At 50.0% G+C, this 24,267-nt stretch overlaps 1 protein-coding gene across 1 annotated transcript in view; it reads right to left on the bottom strand.

Moving 5' to 3' along the window:
* The window catches only part of ERP44 (endoplasmic reticulum protein 44), a 550,129-nt gene that overhangs the window by 292,628 nt on the left and 233,234 nt on the right, over nt 1-24,267 (bottom strand). The window lies entirely within an intron of this gene.

Below are 24,267 nucleotides of genomic sequence, written 5' to 3' on the forward strand. Positions count from 1 at the left end.
CGAGCAGTACCCGGAGTTGGAGGTGGGTTGTGAGAAAGAACAGTAGAGAAAAGATGTCTTAGTACTGCTTGTCCCACCTGAGGGTCAGACCTAGAATGAGTGTCTAGGCAATAGTGTTTTGTAAAGGTGTGTACAGAACTCCAGGATGCCGCTTTGCAAATGGACTCAAGAGGAACATTTGCAATGAATGCTATGGATGCCCCAGTGCCTCGAGTAGAGTGTGCTCTATGCTTGAAGGGCAGTTCTCTCTTAGCTAGAGAGAAACAGTGTGATACAATTGACAATCCACCTTGAGATAGCTGATTTAGAGACGGGATCCCCTTCTCTTCCAGCTGCCACTGAAACAAAGAATTGTTTAGTCTTCCTTAGTGATCTAGTTCTTTCCAGGCAAAACATAACTGCCCTGCGCACATCTAATGTGTGAAGGCTTCTTTCGGCCATGTTAGTAGGGTTCTGGAAGAAAGTGGGTGGTTTGATTGATTGGTTCACATGGAACTTCAAGATTAATTTAGGCGCAAACCTGGGATGTGTGCGCAGAACTACCTTATCTTTATGGACTGTAACAAAGGGGTCTAGAACAATAAGAGCCTGTAGTTCGCTAACCCTCCTGATAGACATGATAGCCACTAGGAAGGCTGTCTTATAAGTCAGGTCTTTTAGACTTGCTTCAAGCATAGGCTCAAAGGGAGCTCCCATGAGCCTGGTTAAAACCACATTTAGATCCCCATCCAGGGGCCGGGTGAGAAATGGGAGGAAAAATCCTCTTAACCCCCTCCACAAAGGCTTCAATCGCTGGTATTTTCCACCACGATACATTTTGTTGTGATGTGGTGTAGGCTGACGGAGCAGCCAGATGAACCTTTAGGGAATTGAAGACTAACCCAGTGTCTAACAGGTGGGTTAGATACAGCACAATGTGTGAGGGTGAGCAATTGATAGGATTGACGCCCTTAGAATTGCACCAGATGACAAAGCGTTTCCATTTACTGGCATAGCAATAACGTGTATTAGGCTTTCTCGCTTCCCTGAGTATGACCATGCACCTCTGAGGGAGATGCAGGTGTCCAAACTCTATGATCTCAGGAGCCAGGCTGCTAAGTTCAGAGTTTGTGGGCATGGGTGTAGGGTCCTCCCCCTGTCCTGAGACAGCATGTTGTACGGGGAGGGCAGCTTGACTGGTGGGGAGAGGGACATTGCCATCGGGTGAGCGAACCAGGGTTGGCGGGCCCACATGGGGGCCACCAGTATCATGGTAACTGGTTCCTGGTGTATCTTGTGCACTATCTTGTTGAGAAGGGGTGGTGGTTGGGGGGGGGGGGAACGGGGGGGGGGAGTGTAGACAAATTAAGTTATCCAGAGACCGTTCCCCTTGGATCGGTTCTGGGGGTACCTGGAGGCGTAGTTCTGGCATTGGGCGTTCTCCTGAGTAGCGAACAAGTCGATCTCTGGGAAACCCCATTCTGCGAAGACGTTGGATACAATGTCTTTGTGCAGTCGCCATTCTTATTCTTCTGGCAGAGGAAAATATCTGCTGAGTACGTCTGCCAGAAGATGAGTTCCACTGGAACATGTTGGGAAAACAAAAACATCTTGTGCTTGAGAGCCCATATCCAAATGTTTTGTGACAGCTTGGATAGCCCTGGAGAGTGAGTGCCCCCCCCTGTTTGTTCAGGTAATACATTGCTGTAGTGCTGTCCGTTAGGATCAGCACCGTCTTCCCTTGCAGTTGTGTCTGAAAGGCTTTCAATGCTTTGAACACCGCTAATAGCTCCAATAAGTTTATATGGTTGGACGCTACTTGAGGGGACCACACTCTGTGTGCTGTCTGCTGAAGCAGGCGAGCCCCCCACCCCGTGAGAGATGCGTCTGCTTAAGCCAGAGCAGCACCACCACAGAACAAGGGCTGGCGAGACAACTACCAGACAGATCTTCCCATTGTCCGCTGGTGTGACACCACTGGTTGTTGAGCCACTCTTGCATGGGACGCATGCGCAGCTGCGCATGGGGAACCAAGTATATGCTTGACACCATCATTCCTAGCAAGCGCATTTTTGCGTACCGTCACCTCCCGACTGGCTACATATTAAGGAATATGAGAAAGCATGTTCTGAACCCTCTCGCTGGAAGGGAAGACGAGACCGTCTTCCGTCCGAATTAGAGCTCCCAGAAATTGTTTTACTTGGCTCGAGACTAAACTGGATTTCTTTTCGTTGATTGAGAAACCCAGGCTGAAGAGGAGATCTACTGTTTTTTGGGTGTTCGAAAAAACAAGCGTCGAAAGAGTCCCCCGTGATGAGCCAGTCGTCGAGGTAAGGGTAAACTGGGACCGATAGTCTGCGCAGATGTGCTGCTGCCACTGCCAGGCTTTGGTAAACACCCTTGGTGCCGAGGCAATGCCTAAGGGGAGTACCTTGAACTAGTAATGCCCGTCCTGAACCATGAACCTCAGATATTTCCTGTGCGCTGGCAACATTTAAATATGAAAGTATGCATCTTTCATGTCCAATGTTGCCAAGAAATCCCCGTTTCAGCAATGGTATCACCTCCTGCAGTGTTACCATGCAAAACTTCTGGGGTTTTATAAACTTGTTTGCTGGGCGCAGGTCTAGAACAGGGCGCATGGTGGGATCCTTTCTGGGTACAAGGAAGTACACTGAATAAATACCCTTGTTTATCTGAAGAATAGGGACGGCTTCTATGGCGTCCTTTCCCAGCAGCACTTCCACCTCTTGGATCAGGATATCCAGATGGTCCGGTGAAAGGCGCCGTGAGCGTGGCAGTCTGAACTGTGGAGGTTGGGCAAATTCCACGCAGTAACCTTGGACGACAGTCTTTAAGACCCACTGGTCAGAAGTTATCCCCTCCCATGCCTTGAGGAAAGATGTTAATCGCCCCCCGACCGGGGTGACATGGGAGGGGACCTGGACTTGGTGGTCATTTTTGACCAAAGGCTGTGGCTCCTCTGAGATTGGGGCCTCTGCCTCTACCTTTGCCACGTTTCTGACCCCTTGAGGGGTAGTAATTGGGGCTTCCAGATGTTTGGTTTGTGTTGAAGTTACCCGTGCCATAGTTGTTTTGACCAGCATGAGCCTGCCCTTGAAAGGACCGCCGAGAGTTATTACCCCTTTGGGAGGAGAGTTTCTGTGTAATTTGATGCAGAGACCTTATAGTCTCATGCTCCTTCTTGGCTGTCTCCAGCGCCTCATCCACTGCTTTCCCAAAGAGGTTAGACTCCTCAATGGGTTTTTTGATGAGGGAGGCCTGAGTCTCAGGTCAAAATCCTGATGTACGCAGCCAAGCATGTCTTTTCAGTAGAGTCCCTTGAGCAAGAGACCTGCCTGCAGTTTCCGCACTGTCCAGCGTGTTCTTGACCACATTCTGGTTAACCAATCTTCCCTCCGTATCAATGGCGAGAAACTTTGATTTTGCGGGTTCGGGAACCTCTTGGAGGCCTTCCTGGAGCAAATTACACTGGGCGTCAGCATAGTTTGCTAATAGAGTAGTATTATTAGTAACCAGTATGGTGTATGCAGCTGCTGACTTGACACGTTTCCTAAGGCATACAGCCGCTTAGACTCCTTGTCCGGCGGCGATTCTCCCGTGGCAAGGGGTACTCCCTCCCTCTTTCGAGTTGTAGTCACTACCAAAGAATCTGGTATGCCGTGACCCCTGATGTATAGAGGGTTGGAAGGAGAAGGTCGAACTAATTTTTTGACTCTCGGGATCACTGCCAGTGTTTGAGCGGGGGACACCAATGAGGGAGCTACCCGTCTCTTAACTGCGTTAAGGAGGGGCATGGATTGACTTGCTGGAGGATTTTCTTTAATGATATCCTCCACAAAATCCTGCTCAGGTACCGCCTCCTGGGTGGCAATTTTGAAGTATTCAGCGGCTTTCTTCAACATGGAGTTGAATGGCATTTGGTCATCTACAGGAGAGGCCTGGCGAGACAGAGTGGACGGAGGAGATTCTAGGCACAAAATATCAGAGTCCTGACCTTGCTGTGTCCATGGGTCTTGACCTTCCTGTTGGGTTTCCTCCCAGTTGTCCGTAGTATCCTGTTGATCTTCATAATTTGAGAAATGAAGCTTCTTCTTCCTTATAGATGTCTCTATATGTGTCCATGTGGACAACGTCTTCCAAATGGAAAACATGAGACTGATATTCCTGAATTTGGAGTTTAGGGTCTACCCAAGCCTTTTTCAGGGGAGGATGATCAGAAAAACTGATAATCCGTTCCAGCCGATCCATACACCCTTCAGATTTTTCTGTGGTCGATTTAGAACACCAATACGGGCCTACGTGAGGAGAAACGACTTTCTCTGCAGCGCGGCGTCGAGAGGAACCTCTCAGGGTGTCGGAAAGAGGCTCTCGGCTATCTCCGTAAGCACCATCGGAATCGGGAACCCAATCCGCCGAAATCTTTTCTGCGGCTTGTCCCATGACTTTAGGCGGAACCGGAATAAGGCCCACGCCACCATGATTCTTTCGATGCTAGACTCAACAGTCGCTGAACCATAGTGAGACAAAGGCTCAGACGATTTTTCAGCAGTTGTAATACCGTCCACGGCGCCAGCGGGCCTAGCGGTCGGTTTCCAGGTAGAGGCCTAGCCGTGGTTTTCGGGCCTACTGAGGCCTTAGAAGACGTCAATGCGTCGGACTCCCGGACTTCGACGCGTGTAGGTTTCCGGGTAGCGCCCTCAGTTTGTTTAGATTGCCCAATCGTCAAACGCTGCTGTGGATGCGGGGAGGGCTTCGGATCCGAGCGATCCGAGGGCACCATCGAAGATTTCGGCAGCCCCGTTGGTGCTTTCGCCTTTATTTCGACGAAGGCGTTGAAATTGGCATAGGGGTTGTGTGCTTAGTGCTGTGTTTGTCTGCCCCCGTCGCCGGATGTGGTCCCTGTAGCAAGACCAGAGTCGAGCCTTGAAGGGTCGTGGCGGACCTAGAAGTGAAAATCCAAAAAGGATGTTTGGTCTTCCGAAGTACCGCTGTCACTTTCAGCTGGCGTGGCGGTGGAGGAAGGGGGCTCCACGCGTGACATACCGTACGCGGCCCACCGCTTTACACGCCGCTCCTTGAGGGTATTGAGCCGAAAGAGTTTGCGCACCGCACACCGCTTCTCGTTGTGCTCCAGGGGGAGACAGGCGTTACACGTCCCGTGTTCGCCCTTCCAAGGATATCTAACCCTACACTTAGGGCACAATGTAAAAGGAGTCCTTTCCATAGCCAAAGGGAAGGATGACCAGACCAACAGGGAAAAGAGTGGAAAAGAGGAAAGACATAACAATATGGCCACCCCGACCCCACTCTCCCTACTGTAATGGTCGGCCAGAGGGCCCCAACCACGTGGAAAATCCGGCCGGTGGATCTTAGGCGCCAAAATTCACAGCCGTAGACGATTCCCCCGTAGTCTTCTTCGAAGATGTTCTTATTGGGCGAAGTGACTTAACAGGGAATAAACCGACAATTCGGTAAAGACAAACAATGTCTCTAGTAAGAGCTCTGCTATAGGGCAACCAGTTATCTGGGTGGAAAAAAAACAATCTGAGGGACCTCCGCGAGTGAGGGATTTTGGGTACTGCACACGTCAAAATAGGGACAGTGTTACAGGCACGCCTATGCCGACTTCCCCTTTCGGTGCCCGAAAGACAAGATGCAATACTCCGCCATTACCACTGGATGTCGGACCATATGCACAGCATGTGATTCTAAGCAGGTTAACAAGCATCAGAAATTACATTATTGTGTTAGAAACATTTTTAGCAGTAGCACAAAGGGTTGCCTGCAGCCTAAAGACTCCTGGGACTAGGTTTGAAGACTTTCTATTGGCCAAAACATCTGGACATTTTCCTTGTAGTGTAGGGTATCCCAAGAGAAGAAATGCCTTCTAAGGAGTAGACATTACTCCGAGTAGTGATATTGGGAGAATCATAACCCAGGAACCACAGATTTCATTAGTCCATCTTGACACTGTTTTATATAGAAATCCCTCTTATAATCTGTCCCCCTAGTTCCCTTATACACTTGTCCAAGCCAAATCCTACTTAAAATGGACACTATATAAAGATGTGTTTAGATACCATTCTATATGCAACATGCATCACTGCCTCAAGTTCCCCACAGCTGCCACTTCGCCTACAGCATGCTTTCTGCCCCACTTGCTTTGGCCCTTAATTTCCAGTGGCTCACCAAGAGTTCAACTTCGTACATAGACCACTTTAAGGAACTGCTGATTCACCATAACAGCTGTGAAGCCCATGCTCAGTCACTACCTAAATCTAAATCAGTACTACCCAGATATCCTGCTCTTGGCTTGCACGTGGCTTTGTGAGTGATGGGCTAAATCGGGCAGAACTAGACTAACAGTCCTGTGCAGCAGTTCCTCCTGGAGCAATTTAAGTGCCTTGGATTTGGGGAGCGTGCGACACTAGTCCCACCAAAGAAATCATCAATCCAGGCAGCAGTAAAAGTCAGAAAACAGAGTAAGAGCCAATGCAGTTGAAGCAGTAAAATACCCTGGTCAGGAGGAGCTAAGTGGGTATTACAAAGTGCCCATTAGGTTGGGCCAAAATAAAACAAACGACTGCCCAATGTGAAATTAAAGAAAATGGCCACAGTGTTAACATTCTTGGGACTGATCCCCATTTAATTTACTGCTATATGGGCTACAGAAGCGTTTCCCCAACCCATTGTTATTTAATAAAAATAAAGTCTAACAAAAAATACAACAATCTTGTGTCAGTCTCATTTCTGACCCCTCAGAGCCCACAAAGATAGTTGGAGAGGATCGAGGGAGGACAACAAGAGCATAGTGTGACGAATTAATGGAATTAGTCCCTTCTCCCAAAGGGGGAGGCTCCCGCCCCTCTGAGGTTAGGCAGGTGAGCCCACTTCGCAACACCCTCCTAGGGATCAAGACAAATGGGACCGCACCGGAAAAGACATCCCTTTGGGGACAAAGTCTCGCGCTCTCATGAGAAACTCCCTGATGCCCTCCCAGTGATGGCTAATATTGACTTTCCTAATACACCAGAATGTTTCATAAAGATAAAGTGAACATATATCATTAACAAGAAACTGAGGATATCCCTTTCAGAGTCTCCAATGGACTGTACCGAGGATGCTGAAAAGGAATGGCAAGCCAAAGAACCAGCGAGAAGAGGGGAAGGCAGAGAGGATGGAAAGCCAAGAATACCAGGGGAAGCCCCCTGTACGTAACAGAGCGAAAGGAGGCAGAGCTGACACAGAGCGGTGTTGCTGCTCTGGCTTAAGCAGAACGAGAAAAGCTGGGAGACTGGCAAGCGAGAAAGCAGGAAATCCAAACAAGTTGGAACAGAGTTCGGTGGTGGCATGACCACGCACTAATTTTGGTAGGCAACCGGCCCGCACAAGGATGTCAACAGCACAAGTGGGAGGAAGCAACTCCCGAAGTGAGTCCCCACAACAGTTCTAACCACAACGCGAGAGCAGGACATATGAAATAGACGCTGCGGAAAGTGACCCGCTGAGCTACCAAGAAGCCTGAGAGAGAATCCAAATGCTACAGGTACCAACAACATTACCCCTAAAGACAGATGGTAATACGGGGAACAGGAGTACTGGAAAGTTCAAAGGGACTCAGTAGAAGTTAAACAAAACACGTCCCACTACTAATGGAAAAAGAATTGGAAATAAGCAGATTCATCCGAACCATGTTAATGAGAAATAGAAACACACAAACCACAGAGTGGGAGAAAAATAGAGTTGAAATCGTATTGCCTTGGGAGAAGGGTGACCCATTTGCTAAAGATCAGAAAGAACTGAAATCAAAGAGGAGTTTGGGGAGTCCAGACTTGTGAGATCAGGAAGATAATCTCTAAGTAAGAGAACAAGGAAGCTACCAGTCCCAACTGCAGAACTCGGTCCAAAGGATACGCAAAGACTATTTACATATGGTCTATTAAGTAGACCATATGCAAGCCTCCTTTAAGAGTTCAACCCCTGTGCCTAGAAGAAGTGGACTTCTGCGATCTCACCCAAAATGCCTTGCATTGGAGGAAGTGGAAGGACAGGAAGGAACATCCTTCCACAGTTGAGCTGGACGGACACATTTCTGATACCAATTTGATGTGGCTATAAAAATTATGCGAAACACCAGAGGGCAAAAAGTCAAGCGATTAGCCTACCATAAGTCACTCGTCACCTTACTATATTTTTCTGAGGATTGTGGATCTGCTTAGAATCCCATGCTGTGCATAAGCTGACATCTACTACGGCTACCATAAATCCTTGCAGCAGAATCAACACCGATTACACCGGCACTGGCTTTTTCCTGCAAGTGCGACTGCATCTCTGCCAGTCATACTGTTGCCCATGGTCTCATTGTGGTGAAGGACCGCTATAAGTGTGAATACGGATTGGGTAGAGCCCTAGAATATGCAGATCACTGCGCTGATCAAGTGTGGAAAGTAGTGGATCCTGCAGCCGATGAGTGGTTCTTATAAGGCGGTGCCCTTTGGTTTTAGCAAAGTTAGAGTAGCCGTGGCCGCACAAGTCATTGCAGTGGCCTCGCTGGCCCAACAGGTTAATAAACAGACACCACGCCGGAGCTCACATTCTACTTACAATCTTCTTGCTCTGCAACACGCTTTGAAAAAGACCCTGTTGGTCGAAACACGTGTCGGCATATACGTTTAAAACACCCTATATACACCCTAAATACAGAAGTTACTTAGCTGTAACTATTGTTCTCCAGCATGGGTCTGGCATGGATTCACATGCTCATGAACATTTCCCGTCGTCAGGCTGGGAATCTTTGGTAAAGAAAAAAAAATCAGTTTCATTTCTGAACTGTCTTTCTCATAACAACTAATCACTGGTCTCTGGGTCATACTGTCCCCAGCCAATGACTGCCCTCTACCTAAGCCCCTCCTCTGGTATCCATCTTCAGATTTGGTAGCCCGTAAAGTGGCAGTAGGACCAAGAGAAGAGCTGCAGAGAGGTTGGCGGAGGGTTCTCATGTGAATCCATGTCAGACCCATGCAGGAGAACAACAATTTACAGTTAAGTAACTAGTTCCTTCTTCAGCATGGGGTCTGGCATTGATTCACATGCTCATGAATAAGTAATACATAGCAGTACACAAGCACAACCATGGGAGGTGTCAGGGCTCAACATTAAGCGTCTCAACATTAAGCATCTCTAACCTCCTCACTAGGCTCACCTTCAAGCAAACGGGTTGCGCAGCACTGCCTGGCCGACTCTGGACTCCTCCCTGGAAACCCTGTTGACGCAGATGAATCTCGTGAAGGTGTGCGTCGACCTCCACGTAGCAGCCCTGCAGATGTCAAGCAGGGGCACACCAGACAAGAATACCGTAGTTGCAGCGATTGCTCTGGTCGAATGGGCTCTCGGATGGCCAGGCAACGGTCGGTTTGCCAACTGGTGACAATGGGTAATGCAGCCGGAGAGCGCCACCAGGAAATGGAAGCCTTGGAGAGGGCCTTCCTATGGTTCACAGGGCCAAAGTTCACAAAAAGTTGCAACGTCTTCCTGAAACTTTGTGCGGTGCACATAGAACTTCAGTGCTCTAGCCACATCCAGCAAGTGCAAAGTGTTCTGAGCCGGCGACAAAGGCCTCAGAAAGAATACAAGTAACACCAAGGGCTTGTTTAGATGAAAGTCTGACGGCACCTTGGGCATGAAAGAGGGGTGTGCCCAAAGCTCCACCCTCACATCGTAGAATGTCAAATAAGGTGGTTTACAAGAGAGGTCCTGAATCTCTCCCACTCATCATGTGGAGGTGATGGCCGCAAGAAAAGCTGTATTCCAAGATAAAAATGTCAATGGCCCCGAATTCATAGGCTCGAAGGGAGGACCCATGAGCCTAGTAAGCACCACATTGAGCTCCCACGCAGGGATCTGAGCCTTCACCGGCGGGAACGATTGAAATAGTCCTTTGACGAACTCCTTGACCAATCAATGCGACCATAAGGATGATCGTCCAGGAGATCTGGTGCAGTGGGAAATCACCACCAGATAAACTTTGATGGAAGCATGAGCCAGTCCTGCCTTGGCCAACAACAGCAAATACAGAAGCACCTGTGGAGCAGTGACTCACAGGGGGGTCTATCTTCTGAGAACAGCACCAAACAGAGAACCTCTTCCACTATTGCCTGTAGCATTGGAGAGTAGATGAAGCTCTGGCCTTGCAATCAGCTGGGAGATCGTAGCCCCCAAACTCTAGTGCTGCAGGAGCCAGGCCTTCAGGTTCAGCGATCCTGGGTCGTGGTGCAGAATCGCGCCTCCTTCCCTGGTGAGAAGATCTGTGACCGATGGAAGCTTGACTGGAGGGGATGCTGACATGTCCAGAAAGTCCAGGTACCATATCTGTCTCGGCCACGACGAGGATCATTCTGCACCAGGACCGTCAGTTGATTAACTAATCGAAGAAGCAATGGCAACGCATACAGCACAGGCCGTCCCAGGGGAAAGAGAATGTGTCTCCCATGCTCCCCGCTGGGGAAACCTGCTGGCGAACCTCCGGCACTTGGTGTTCGTCGCAAACAGATCGATCTGGGGATTGCCCCATTGGCGGAACAGGTGATCCACTTGGTCCTGCCGAAGTTCCCACTCGCGGCAACAGCGCAGCCCCCTCAGAGTCGGCGACAGTGTTCTTCACTCCTACCAGATGAAACGGGATGAGGAACATCCCCTGGACTACGGCCCAGTGCCACAGGTCCTGCGCCTCTTTGGAGAGCGCCGGGGACCTGGTGCCCCCCTGCTTCCTGATGTGTAACATTGTGGTAGTTTGGTCCGTGAAGACCCGCACCACCTTGTCCTTGAGGGACGGTAGGAAAGACTTGAGGGCCCAAAACACTGCTTGCAGCTCCAGCACGTTGATGTGCAACTTCTCCGGTAGCCACAGGCCTCTTGCGTGAAGACTTCTAGTGTGAGCACCCCAACCTTCCACATAAGAGTCCGTTGTAGCCGTCTCCTGGTGCGGCGGAGTCTGGAAATCCGCGGCTCTGGACAGATGTGAGCCGACTCCCCACCACCGTATTGCTCTACGGAAGGTCTCGACAAGCTTTATCTTGTCCTGGAAGCTTCCCGACACTTGCATCCAATGGCCTTCCAGGAACTCCTGCAGAGGACGCATCCGCAGCCTGCACACCCGGATGAGGTAGATGCATGACGACATCATGCCAAGCAGAGACTTGGTGGATCTCACCATGGCGACCTTCAGTGCTAACAGCCGTTGCACCTTGCCCAAAATGGCCGCTATCATTTCCTCCAACGGAGACGCCAGGCACAACACTGGAGCAGGGATCCCAGAAACAACACGTCCTGCCATGGAGTCAAGTAGGACTTTGCATACTTCACACAGAACCCCAGATCTGTCAGGAGCTGGACGGTCCTCGCCGTGGGTTCGACGGCAATGTGAGTTTGCCCGGATGAGCCAGACGTCCAGGTACGGGTATATGGGGATCCTTTGTAGATGCAGCTGCACCGGCGCCAAGCACTTAGTGAACACCCTTGGTGCTGACTTCAATCCGAAGGGAAGGGCCTTGAACTGGTAATGTTGTCCTTGAAACAAGAAGCGCAGGAACTTGCGGTGACCCTTGTGGATGGGAATGTGAAAATAAGCATCTTCAAAGTCCAGCAACGACAGAAAGTCCCCCTCTTCTAGCTGTCGTAGCACGTGTTGAAGAGTCACCATCCAGAACTTTTGGGACCGGATATACTTGTTCAGATGACAGAGGTCCAAAATTAGCTTCCAACCACCAGTCATTTTGACGAGGAAGTACAGAGTACACTATGGAGCCTCTTTGGGGCAAGCTCTATCGCTCCCTATCTCAGCATGGCCCGCACCTCCAGCAGCAGCTGAGGGATGCGATTTTCCTGCCGGGCCACTGGTGGCATATTGGGACACTTCAGTTCAAATTCCAGGGTGTGTCCGTGGGCGAGAGTGTCCAGCACCCAACGGTCGGTGGAGATGGTCTTCCACATGCTGAGGAAGTTCAACAGCCGGCTTCCCACTGGGGGGCCCCCAACACCACGGCTGATTCATTCCTGTTTTGATGTCGAATCGCCTCCTTGGTGACCTTGGTGACGTCGTCCTCCAGATTTGGCACGGCCCCTGCAGTTCTCCTGGGCTGAAGAGCGGGAGGGCCGACGATAGGACAAAGCTCCTCCACCAAATCCTTTGGAAGAACCTTGGGATTTTCCACCAAAAGTTGTTGAAGCGTGCCCAAGGCACGAACCGTCTGTGTCCGCCTTGATGGCCTGAAGAGACTCATCCACGGTCTTCCCGTCGAAGGGCATGTCCAACACCTTCGACTGAACATCCTGGCGAAAATTTGTGACCCTCAACCAGCCCCACCGAAGGCCAACGCTGTTGCCCATTTGGCGGAACCCTGTGCCACCATAATGGCGTGGTCCGATGCCACCTCGCCTTCCTGTAGAATCTCCAAAGCTTCCACCCTCTTGTCGTCGGCAATGAAGTCCAGAATGGGAGCGATCTTGAACCAAAGCTCCCGGTCGTAACGCGCCACGGTGGCAAGAGCATTGGCGGCCTTGATGGTAGTCGCTGCCGACGTGATAACTCTTCGCCCCATTGCATCAAACTTCTTCCCCTCACAGTCTGGGGGAGAGGAGGCCGCCGAAGAAGAGGAGCCCGAAGACTACTTCTTGGCTGCTGCTGCCGAAACCACAGAGTAATGGTCCCTCTTCATCAGGGCTGAGGAAGGGTTCTTCATGAGGGACAACCTCTCGTCCAAATGTCGTCCAACAGCGGGATCGAAAGTACGGTCTTCCTTTTCGCCTCACGGCGCTGGCATAGGAAACCCTCCTTCTCCTCAGGGACAAGCTGGAATAGCTCTGAGGCCCTGGAGATCATGGCATGGAACGAACCTATCTCGTCAGGCAGTGAAGACCTGGAAGGCGGAGATGGGAGATCCTGCCCCCCATCTGCCGTCGCCTTCCGTGCAAGTGCTCGTCATCGCTGTGTCAGGATCCGTCTCATCCCTCGGAGAGGGAGACGAGGGGTAGCAAGGAGGCGGAGTGTAAACTCTTCTTGGATGGTGTTTCCCCTGAAAGTACCGGCGCTGAGGGAGGAGTCGTCGGTGCAAGAGGCATCCTCGTCCGCATCTCAGAGCATAGCGTATGCAAAGCAGTGAGAATGTCCACCAAGATGTCTCCAGGTGGCTGCTGAGGAGGCTGTGGCGACAGAGGAGAAGGCGTTTGCAGCTTAGGCTGGTCCTCCCAGTACCTCAACGCCCTGCTGTTCATTGGTCTCGTCATCACATTCATCAATCACCCTCGTCGGGATCCTTGCTGTAGGTCCTACTCTCGATGCAAAGAAGGTCTGGAGGTTGGTGAGGTCCTCCTCCGAGGAGATATCCGTGCCCTGGAGGGCTACCGTGCCCCCCGACCCTCTTCTCTGGGACCAGGGGAGACTGCTTCGGTGAAATGATGCATCTTCGCTGGTGTCTTTTCGATGGGTTGAAAAGAGGACTCCCTCCTGGCAGGCAGGGATACTCTTGCCTTTAGGGCTGTGCCCTGCGGATCTGCCACAGCAGACTTCATGAGGGACGCCACCACGCCTTCGATGGAAGGTTGGGCCTTTGTCAGATGTACATGGGCCTTCACAGGCTTGGTCGAGCCCGTGGCCTTCACCTTAGGGGTAGGCTCTGAGCCCTACTCCCCCTTTGGCATACTCCAGAGGGTCTGTCTGGGTCTTCTCCAAGAGCTTGCCCGGATGGTCTGACTTCCTCTTCTTTGAAGATCTTGAGCACTGGTTCATGATCGAAGCCACTTGAGATGCTGTACCCCCCCTGGCTGCCGAGGAGCCCGTTGCAACGGTGCTCCCGGTGACAGTGGACTCGCGAAGCTTAGCCTTATGTTGGTTCCCCGCGGGAGGGGCGCCCACAAAGGTCTTAGAAGACCGCGCAACTTTCTTCTTGGCAGGGGAGGCATGCTGCTGGGATCACCCAGAGCAGGGGACTTGGCCTGAAGCTACTCACTGAGACCCCTGCGCCGATTGTTCAGTGGGTGGGGCACATATCCTGGCAAGACGCACAGTCATCCTCCACGTGTATCGTGTCCGAGTGCAGGCAGTAAAGGCACAGCGAATGTCCGTCGTCCACATAGACATTTTGTAAGCCGCAGCCAGGGCAAATCTTGAAAAGGGGAGCCCAGCCCTTTTTCTCATCCGCCATGTCCACGCAGCATAGGCTTTGAAGAAGCTTCTGGAAGAAGTAAACTGGACGAAATACGCCCTTGAGGGGCTCCAAGTATCAGAACGGGTCCCCGTTAATCGGAAGGTGGATCGATGGAGCACAAGGCTCGATTGACCCAATAAATAGAGCAAAACTCTAGATAAAAATAAATAAATAAATAAATAAATAGCAAAACACAGTAAAACCTTGAGAGCTAAGCACGAGGACTTCCAACACTTGAACGTGCAGTAAAAATCTGAAGATGGCTGCCAGAGGAGGGGATTAGGTAGAGGGCAGTCATTGGCTGGGTGCAGTATGACCCAGAGACCAGTGATTGGTTGTTAGGAGAAAGACAGTTCAGAAGTGAAACTGAAACTGATTTTTTCTTTACCACGGATTCCCAGCCTGACTGGGAATATTCATGAGCATGTGAATCCATGCCAGAGCCCATGTTGGAGAAACCCAGTAACATGACTGTTTCCAATGCTTACAAGTTCAACTGTACACAGATACTAGCAGCATTTCTGACCCAGCGTCACGTTTGAGTCCAGTTCTTCCCCAACACCTACTCCTGTAAGTGTGCACCCGCCTCCCTTAGCGAAAACCAGCACTAAACTTGTCCCCGAGACTAAGATGGACTCAAAGTACTTGAGTGCCAAGACAGCTAGGAGTACTGTTCCAGCTGGATCACTGCGAGCTGGTTTACCCATATCAAACCATCAAGACCCTCTGAAGCTGCATCCGACACTCCCCCACTCTTCCAACCAGTGAACTGCATGCAAGATCCTGTTCGCCGCCGCACACTGCTAGCTCAGTGTTGTTGCCTCGGCTCAAATATTCACACTGCATAAGCTGCCTTCAAACCGCTATTCGACCTGCCAACATCTTTGCTGCCGATCATCACCAGTCAAACCAACCCTGGTGGGCCATCGAACCACCATCATTGGGCACTGCTTCAAACTGCCAGACTTTAACTGCGCATCAATTCACCAGCATCTTTGCCGAACAGACTACCAAAATGACCTTGGTGCCCCTCACGATCTGCCCTTCAAGCATTGCTTCAAATCACACCAAGCTCCCGCTCAACCCCTGCTCAACACTGCTCCCAGTCTACAACAACACACTGAAGCCATGTTGAACCGCACAAACAGCACCTAGAAGCCCGGTTTGCCGTCTTTGAACCGTCAAGAACTGCAGAAAGGTATGATTGACTGTAAACTGCCCACTAGGTCCATCTGTGGACCATAGAGACTGGTTAGGTCACCATGAATCCATTTTTGCTAAAGAACATATCCTTTCACAAGCACTGTGGTTATTATTGCCTTTTGCTCCCTGCTTCATTACCCAGAGTGTTCTATTCTTGCATATTATCTGTTCCTTCCACAGGGGTGGATTTTGTGCAATATATCTCCATTTAGTTTTCTTGCAGATGGCACGTTTAAAGTATATGAGAATGCATTACTTACCGTAAAAGCATTTCTGATGGTTGTATCTGCTTAGATTCACATGCTGTGCATAGGTCCGACATCCAGTGGTCACTGCGGAGTATTGCATTTTGTTTTTCGTAGTCAAAAAAGGGGACGTCGACAAGGCGGGTCTGAAACACTATCCCTATAGTGACGTGCGTTGTACCCACAATCCCTCACGCGTCGAGGTCCCTCTGTTTGTATTTTTCTGCCCTGAGGGAGCCTTCTAGGCGTGAGTGAGTACAGAAAAGAGAGAGATATATAAAGGAAGTCTATGTTCCTTCCATCCGAGCGGGGAGGAAGGGTGGGCGCATGTGAATCTAAGCAGATACAACCATCAGAAATGCTTTTAAGGTAAGTAATGCATTCTCTTCTGATGTTTGTTAATCTGCTTAGAATCACATGCTGTGCATAGACTAGCGAGCAGTACCCGGAGTTGGCGGTGGGTTATGAGAAGGAACAGTAGAGAAAAGGTGTCGTAATACTGCCTGTCCCACCTGGGAGTCAGATCTAGAGTGTGTATCTAGACAGTAGTGTTTTGTAAAGGTGTGCACAGAACTCCAGGTAGCCGCTTTGCAGATGGACTCAAGGGGAACATTTGCAATGAATGCTATGGATGCCCCCGTGCCTCGAGTAGAGTGTGCTCTTGGCCTAAAGGGCAGTTCTCTCTTAGCAAGATTATAGCAGAGAGTGATGCATTGGACAATCCATCTAGAAATAGTGGATTTTGAAACCACATCTCCTTCTCTTCCTGCTGCCACCGAGACGAAGAACTGATTAGTCTTCCTCAGTGGTCTGGTTCTTTCCATGTAGAACATGACCGCTCTGCGTACATCTAGTGTGTGCAGAGTCCTTTCTCCCAAATTGGAAGGATTTTGAAAGAACGTTGGTAGTTCTATAGATTGGTTTACGTGGAATTTAGAAATAAATTTCGGAGCAAACCTAGGGTGAGTGCGTAGAACCACTTTATCTTTGTGAACTGTAACGAAGGGGTCTAGAATAGAAAGAGCCTGAAGTTCACTTACTCTCCTGATGGAGGTGATAGCTATTAAAAAAGCAGTCTTAAGCGTGAGGTGTTTAAGAGATGCTTTGTGCATGGGTTCGAAAGGAGAGCCCATGAGTCTGGTAAGTACCACATTAAGGTCCCATCCGGGAGCTGGGTCAGCTATCGGGGGGTGTATTCTCTTTACTCCCTCCGTGAAGGCCTTTATAACAGGGAACCTCCACCACGACACTTTGAGTTGGGAAGTGGTGTATGCAGAAAGTGCCGCTAGGTGTACTTTAATGGAGTTGAACACTAGACCTGAATCCAATAGGTGGGTCAGGTATAGGACTACATGTGTGGGAGAGCAGTCAATAGGGTTGATGCTTTTATTCCTGCACCAGATGACAAATCTTTTCCACTTGCTAGAATAGCAGTGGCGAGTGTTCGGTTTTCTGGCTTCCCTGAGGATGTCCATGCATCTTTGCGGGAGTTGTAGATGTCCGAACTCTATGATCTCAGGAGCCAAGCTGCTAAGTTCATGTTCTGGGGGCATGGATGTAGAGTCCTGCCCTTGTCCTGAGACAGCATGTTGTACGGGCAGGGGAGTTTTACTGGGGGGGATAGAGACATCTCCATCAAGTGAGCGAACCCATGGTTGTCGTGCCCACATTGGGGCCACTAGTATCATGGTCACTTGTTCCTGGTGCATCTTGTGCACCACTCTGTTGAGAAGGGGAGTCGGGGGAAAAGCGTAAACAAATTTCCCTGACCATTGCATCGACAGACCGTTCCCCTTGGATTGGTTCTGGGGGTACCTGGAGGCGTAACTTAGGCATTGAGAGTTTTCCAGGGTTGCGAACAGGTCTATTTCTGGGAATCCCCATTGTGTGAAGACGTCGAAGACGATGTCTTCGTGCAGGCGCCATTCATACTCTTTGGGCAGGGGGAAATCTCTGCTGAGACTGTCTGCCAGCAGATTGAGTTCCCCAGGTACATGTAGTGATAGTAGGAACATGTCCTGTTTGAGAGCCCACTTCCATATATTCTGGGCCAGCTTGGAAAGGCCTGGAGAGTGGGTGCCCCCTTGCTTGTTGATGTAGTACATGGCTGTGGTGCTGTCTGTAAGGACCATTACTGTTTTGCCTTTTAGGTGTTTCTGGAAGGCTTTTAGCGCTTTGAACACAGCTAGTAGCTCCAGAAGATTTATGTGTTTGGATGCTACGTTCGGAGTCCACACTCCGTGAGCAGTCTGATGGGATAGGTGCGCCCCCCATCCTGTGAGGGATGCGTCTGTGGTTAGAGTGGCTTCTGCTGCGGGTGTGGCAAAGGGTTTCCCTTTTTCCATGTTTTCCTTTGTCCACCACCGTAGCGAGAGAACCAAGGCTTGCGAGACCACAACTAGATCCTCCCATAGTTCGCTGGCCTGACACCACTGGCTGTTGAGCCACTCTTGCATTGGGCGCGTGCGCAGGCGCGCGTGAGGTACCAAATAAATACACAACGCCATCATTCCTAGCAGGCGCATTGCTTTGCGTACCGTCACCTCTCGACCGGTTACATATTGAGGGATTTGAAACAGCATGTTTTGGACCCTCTCTTTGGAGGGGAAGACGAGGCCGTCCTTTGTTTGAATTAGAGCCCCTAGGAATTGCTTGATTTGACTGGGGTCTAAACTGGACTTCTTTTCGTTGATGGAGAAGCCCAACTTGAACAAAAGGTCTACCGTCTTTTGGGTATTGGAGAAGCATGTTTCGTAAGAATCCCCTGTTATGAGCCAGTCGTCGAGGTAAGGGTAAACTGGGATGGACAACCTGCGCAGGTGGGCCGCTGCCACTGCCAGCACCTTCGTGAATACCCTTGGTGCTGATGCTATGCCGAAGGGTAGCACTTTGAACTGGTAGTGTTTGCCCTCTACCATGAACCTGAGGTATTTTCTGTGCGCTGGCAACATTAAAATATGAAAGTATGCATCTTTCATGTCCAATGTTGTCATGTAATCTCCCTGAGAAAGCAGTGGGATCACTTCCTGTAAGGTTACCATACGAAACTTTTGGGGTTTGATAAACTTGTTCGCTGGGCGCAGATCTAATACAGGGCGCATGGTTAGATCCTTTTTGGGTACAAGGAAGTACACTGAATAAATACCTTCCGTTACCTGAGATAGAGGCACGACCTCTATGGCTCCTTTTCCAGCAGTAGTTGTACTTCTTGGAGAAGGATGGCAAGATGTTCCGGTGTCATGCGACGTCCCCTCGGGGGTCTGTAGGATGGGGTACTGTTGAATTCGATACAGTATCCGTGGGTTACGGTGGAAAGTACCCAACAGTCTGACGTTATCTCCTCCCATGCAGGAAGAAAGGATGTTATCCGGCCCCCGACCGGTGTTGCATGGGAGGGGACGCGAATCTTCGCGTCACTTGGAGATGTTGGGGGCTTGGGAGCCTCTGGGGGTGGATCCCCGACCTCTCCCCTTACCCCGGCGTTGGCCTCTTTGGCTGTACTGCCCACTATTGGTCTGGTAATTGGTGGCAGGGTATTGTTGATGCTGACTTTGTTGTTGTTGTTGGCGTTGGCCACGAAAAAAGCGTTTGTTGCCATAGCCGCATCTGGTAGTGGGCTTAGAGATTTGGTCAAGAGTCTTGATAGTATCGAACTCTTTTTTCGCCATCTCTAGAGCTTCATCTACCGCTTTTCCGAATAGGTTAGAGTCTTCCATAGGTTTATTTATTAAAGACACCTGTGTCTCCAGTTTAAACCCTGAGCTGCGCAGCCATACATGGCGTTTTAGGAGTATTCCCTGCACCAGGGAACGTCCCGCTGTTTCTGCCGCGTCCAGAGAGTTTTTTACAATGCTCTGGTTCACCTGGGTTCCTTCGCCAATAGTTGAAAGTAGGCATGTACGTAAAGGCTCCGGTGCTTCCTCGGCGTCCTTGCGCAGTTTGGCCCACTGCGCGTCTGCATAGCTAGCAAGCAAAGAATTGTTGTTCGCAATTCTTGCTGAGAAGGCAGCCGAGGAAGTTACTCTTTTTGCAAGGGCATATAGCCTTTTGCCCTCCTTGTCAGGGGGTGCCTCCCTGGTGGAAAGTGGTACCCCTGCCCTCTTTCTAGTATTAGATACTACTAGGGAATCCGGAAGGGGAATGGTCTGGCTGACAGGGGGTTTCTCTTTAATTACTTTTTCCACAAAGTCTAATTCTGGAGAGAGCTCCCCAGTGTCCAGTTCGAAATGTGCTGCTGCTCTGCGCAACAGTGCATTGAAAGTGGGCTGATCGTCAATCGGAGACGTGTTCCTAACCGGTGAATTGTCAGGAGGATTTAGGTTTAGGACATCAGTGTCGGAATACACTGATGGGGATTGCCAGGGGTGCGAAGGTCCTTCTTCAGAGTCTTCTCGGAAACCTTCTTCTATAATGTCTGGCGTGTCTTCCAGAGATTCCTCCCGGCTCTGTCCTACTTGATCGTCTATGAAATCATCTTCCTCCTCCAAGTATTCTTCCTCCCCAGTGAGGTTGTATACGTTATGGAAGTCCGAGGCTGTGTCCACCTGGGGATCGACTAGCCTCGGATTTTTGGCCCTGGGGTCCTCCTGAGGCCCTTCTCTAGTCCTCTTGGGAGTTCGAGAGGTCTGGGTATCCATGAACCTTTCCATCCTCTCCATACAGAGGTGGAGTCTTTCCATGGTTTCATGGGGTACCCCAGAGCGGTCTGGCGGGGGAAAAATGGGGTCCTCTAACTGGAAACGGCTCGACCTCTCCCAAAGCGTCGAGGAAAGTGTCCCGTCGCCCTCCGAAAAACCTTCAGGTGTGCTGGGTGACCCCACGACTGAAGGGGGTAGTCCCTGCCTTTCTTCGGGCTTTTTCGGCGTGTCTTTCGACTTATGCGTAGCGCTCGACGTGTTCTTCGGCGTACGCTTCTGGGCGTCGGCTAAAGCGATCCTCGCCAAGCTTTCGGCGACTCGTTTGTCGGCGACTCGTTTGTCGGCGGAAGCTTCGTTTTCGACGCTATGGGTGTCGAACGCTCTACGGTGGTATGCGCCTTCTGTTGATGCGCGACGGCCGATGGTTTGGGGGCGGCGCCCTTATTTGCCGAAAGCCCGGTCGCTGGTCGCGGCTGCGGTTGCGAGAGGGGCTTCGAACCCGAACGGTCCGAGGAGGCCGCCGGTGGAACCTGCGTCTCCTTGGGCGCCGAAGCTCTTTTCGTCTTGAAGAAGAGCCGTGGGTTGTGTGCGTATGTGAGTCTTTGTGTGCGTCAGTGTCGCCGGGGTGTTCATCCCCATAAGCAGGGCGTGAGCCGAGCCCGTCGGGGCCGGGGAGAGACGACGAAGCGCGCAAGCGCTCCTTAGAGGGGGTTTCGACTTCCGTAGCGGAGGTCGTGTTATCGCGTTCCTCGTCACTGTCGGTGGTAGCAGCGGCGGGTGAACCTTAGGCCTTCGACATCGCGTAGGCCGCCCACCTTTTAACCCTACGGTCTTTGAGTTTTAGGCTTAAGAAGCCAACAAGCCGCGCAACCTTCCTCCTTGTGATCGAGGGGCAAGCAGCGGTTACACCGTGAATGCTTGTCCTTCCAAGTAAATTTGCCTTTGCAAAGCGGGCAAAACCTAAAGGGTGTCCTCTCCATAGCCGAGGCAATAAATCGCGATAAGCACCCCAAGGGAAAGGAAGGGGAAAGGGAAAGGCATTCTCAGAAAAGACCCAGAGATGTCCCACGACCCCACTCTCCCTACTGTATATGGCCTGCGAGGCCAGGCCACGTGTTCGGCTGCGCCGAAAGATTTCCTCCGCTTGACCCTCCGTCGAAGACCTTGCTCGGCGGAGAACAGCTTACACTGCGTCGAGGGAGGTATTTATTAATATTTTGAGAAAAAAACGACCAAAGGTCGAGGAGTTGCAATGTCTCTCGAGGAGCTCCGCGTGAAGGCGACCAGAAGCTGGGCGGAAAAAAACAATCTGAGGGACCTCGACGCGTAAGGGATTGTGGGTACAACGCACGTCACTATAGGGATAGTGTTTCAGACACGCCTTGTCGACGTCCCCTTTTTCGACTACGAAAAACAAAATGCAATACTCCGCAGTGACCACTGGATGTCGGACCTATGCACAGCATGTGATTCTAAGCAGATTAACAAACATCAGAAATACACTTTCACTAGAATCTTGATTGGACATTCCTTTTATTTTGGATTGTTATACTTTGCAGTATGGGTTGCTACTGAGCTACGTTCACAACCCTCGAGAGTATAGCCGTACATCGGTCCACGTTATCTCAAACTGTCGTTTTTACCTTTATGATTGGGATCACTGCTGATTTGTAGAAGTGTAAGGGGTTATTAGGCGGTTTTGTACCTACTCACCCCTATACTTACGCAGAGCAGAAGTCATTTCGTCACCAGGAGCACAACACATGGGTGCTTTCACCAACACAGCTCAGTTGGTATATGCAGTGTTACCTTCAGAGCAGTGACTCAAGAGTAAGCCGTCAGACAGCACAGTTATCTGTGCGCAGCCTGCTGCAGCAGGTTCAAAATCCCGGCAGGATCAACTCAGCCTTTCATCCCTCCAAGGTCGATATAGAGTAGCACTATGTGCTAACGTGTTCGGTTATTTCAGCACTCTGAGAACTATGGGTGTGTAGCACTATATAAAGGAATACATTATTATGGAGAAATGCACCTTTTCATTTGCATCAAATATTGGGTGCTAAGAAGTATGGATTAAAAAAGAAAAATAAGTAAATAAAAGATACTTTCAGAGAGAAACTATTTTGACTCATCTAAAATATCCTTTTGGGAACTATAATTACCATTTTATCTTTTACTCAAGGCTTTTTTAATCCCAACTTCAAAAAATAAAATCGTGAACTCTGGGGTCAGTAGAAGTAAGGGATAGAGGCAGAGAAGTGAAATAAGGAATGGTCAGGGTGAGAGAGGACAAGACCTTTAGGAGGAGGGATGATTACTAGATTCCCCAGCTACGTGTGGTTTGTTGAGAGCTATTAGACCTTTGTCACAGGACGAAGTCTAGGAGTAATCAATAGGTGTGGGACATGAGCTGGAGGTTGAAATCCCCCCATGACAGCAACAGTGACTTACAGGCAAGGGTGCAAAGATAAAGTCCAGCTCAGGGAGCAAGTTGGCAGTGCCAGGAAGGCAACAAATGAACACTCTAGTAAGGGTGTGGTGCAGAGTTAAGTTTAACAGCGGTGTGTTGAAGGATGTGTGTGGGAAATTGGTGAGGGCAGATGGTCCTTAAAGCCCTCTCACGCCGAGCTGGGGCGGAAAGAGACTAAGTGGGCCATAAGGAAGGTCTCGTTACACAGGGATTGGGATTTCCAGAGTCCCAGAGCGAGTACCATGGGCAGACAGAAAGGGTAGGAGCATGGAGAGGATGAGAACACAGGGAGACAAGAAGGAGAAGCGTGACTTGTGTCGTTTTGTGAGGTGATAACAGTGAACGGGAGCAGGAGGTAGTAATGATGGGGATAGATTTGGGATATTATTTAGAAGAATATCACAGTCAACAGAAGGTGGTTTAGGAAAGGAGCCAGAGGGAGAATAAATATGGGAAGGAGAATTGTAAAGATGAAGAAGAAAGTTAAAAGCCTATAGGCAATTTAATATGGCCGTAATGGAAGAACCATGATCAAGATGAAGATGGAATAGTAAACACACATTTTAATTAAATGTGTGTAACACACAGAATTAAATTACAGGCTTGTACTGGTCATAGCACAAAAAGACAGGCAGACAGAACGAAACGACAGGCCTGCAGCAGACAGAACGAAACAGGCCAGCAAGCTGGCACCCAATGAAGCAACATGCCGGCAGCAAGCAGAGAACGAAACGACAGGTCGGCAGCAAGCAGAGAATGAAACGGCAGGGCATCAGCAAGCAGAGAATGAAACAGTCAAGCAGCAAGAAGAGAATTAAATGTTAGGCTGGCAGCAACCAGAGAAAATAAATGAAAGGCTGTCTGCAACCAAAGAATGGAAGGACAAGCCCTTTGCAAGCAGTGAACGATAGGACAGGCGCTCGGGAAGCAGAGAATTAAAGGACAGACTAGTACCAACCACACACAAAAAAAACAGGCATTTAGCAGCCACAGAACTCAATTAGAGGCCGGTATAGACCATGCACTGCAGAATGTATATTTGGCTGCAATGAGGAACTTTGAATGGGCAGGGCACCTTGATAAAGGCATCGTCCGCCATCTTGTTGCAGTGGAGGCAAAGAGAGATTTTGGTAATAGGCCCTGGCAGTTACACTACCTAATGTGTAAATTGCTGCATCATAGGGTCATTAACATTTACCATATTTGTCACAGAATTTCCCCCCAGAAATCTCTTTAAATCCTAGTAAAGGCTAACCAACGTTTACACCGGATGTGCTTCAAAATGAAGAATTTGTCACTAAAGGTTTGAGAAGTTCCTTGATAAAAGGAAACAGAGCATGTCTCAATTTTCAGAAAGAATTCAGGGGGATATAACACTACATCCTTCCCCCTCAACACCTCACTTAAAAGGTTGAGCACCACAAGGCTGGGGATTGCAGTATAGCCTTTGGGATGATGAAGTGCAGAGCTGTTAAACAACCCAATTTAAAAGGGTTATTAAAATGCCA

The sequence above is a fragment of the Ambystoma mexicanum genome, chromosome 5q, assembly GCF_040938575.1.
Source record: "Ambystoma mexicanum isolate Mex_15411 chromosome 5q, UKY_AmexF1_1, whole genome shotgun sequence".
In the NCBI taxonomy this organism is placed as follows: Eukaryota; Metazoa; Chordata; class Amphibia; order Caudata; family Ambystomatidae; genus Ambystoma; species Ambystoma mexicanum.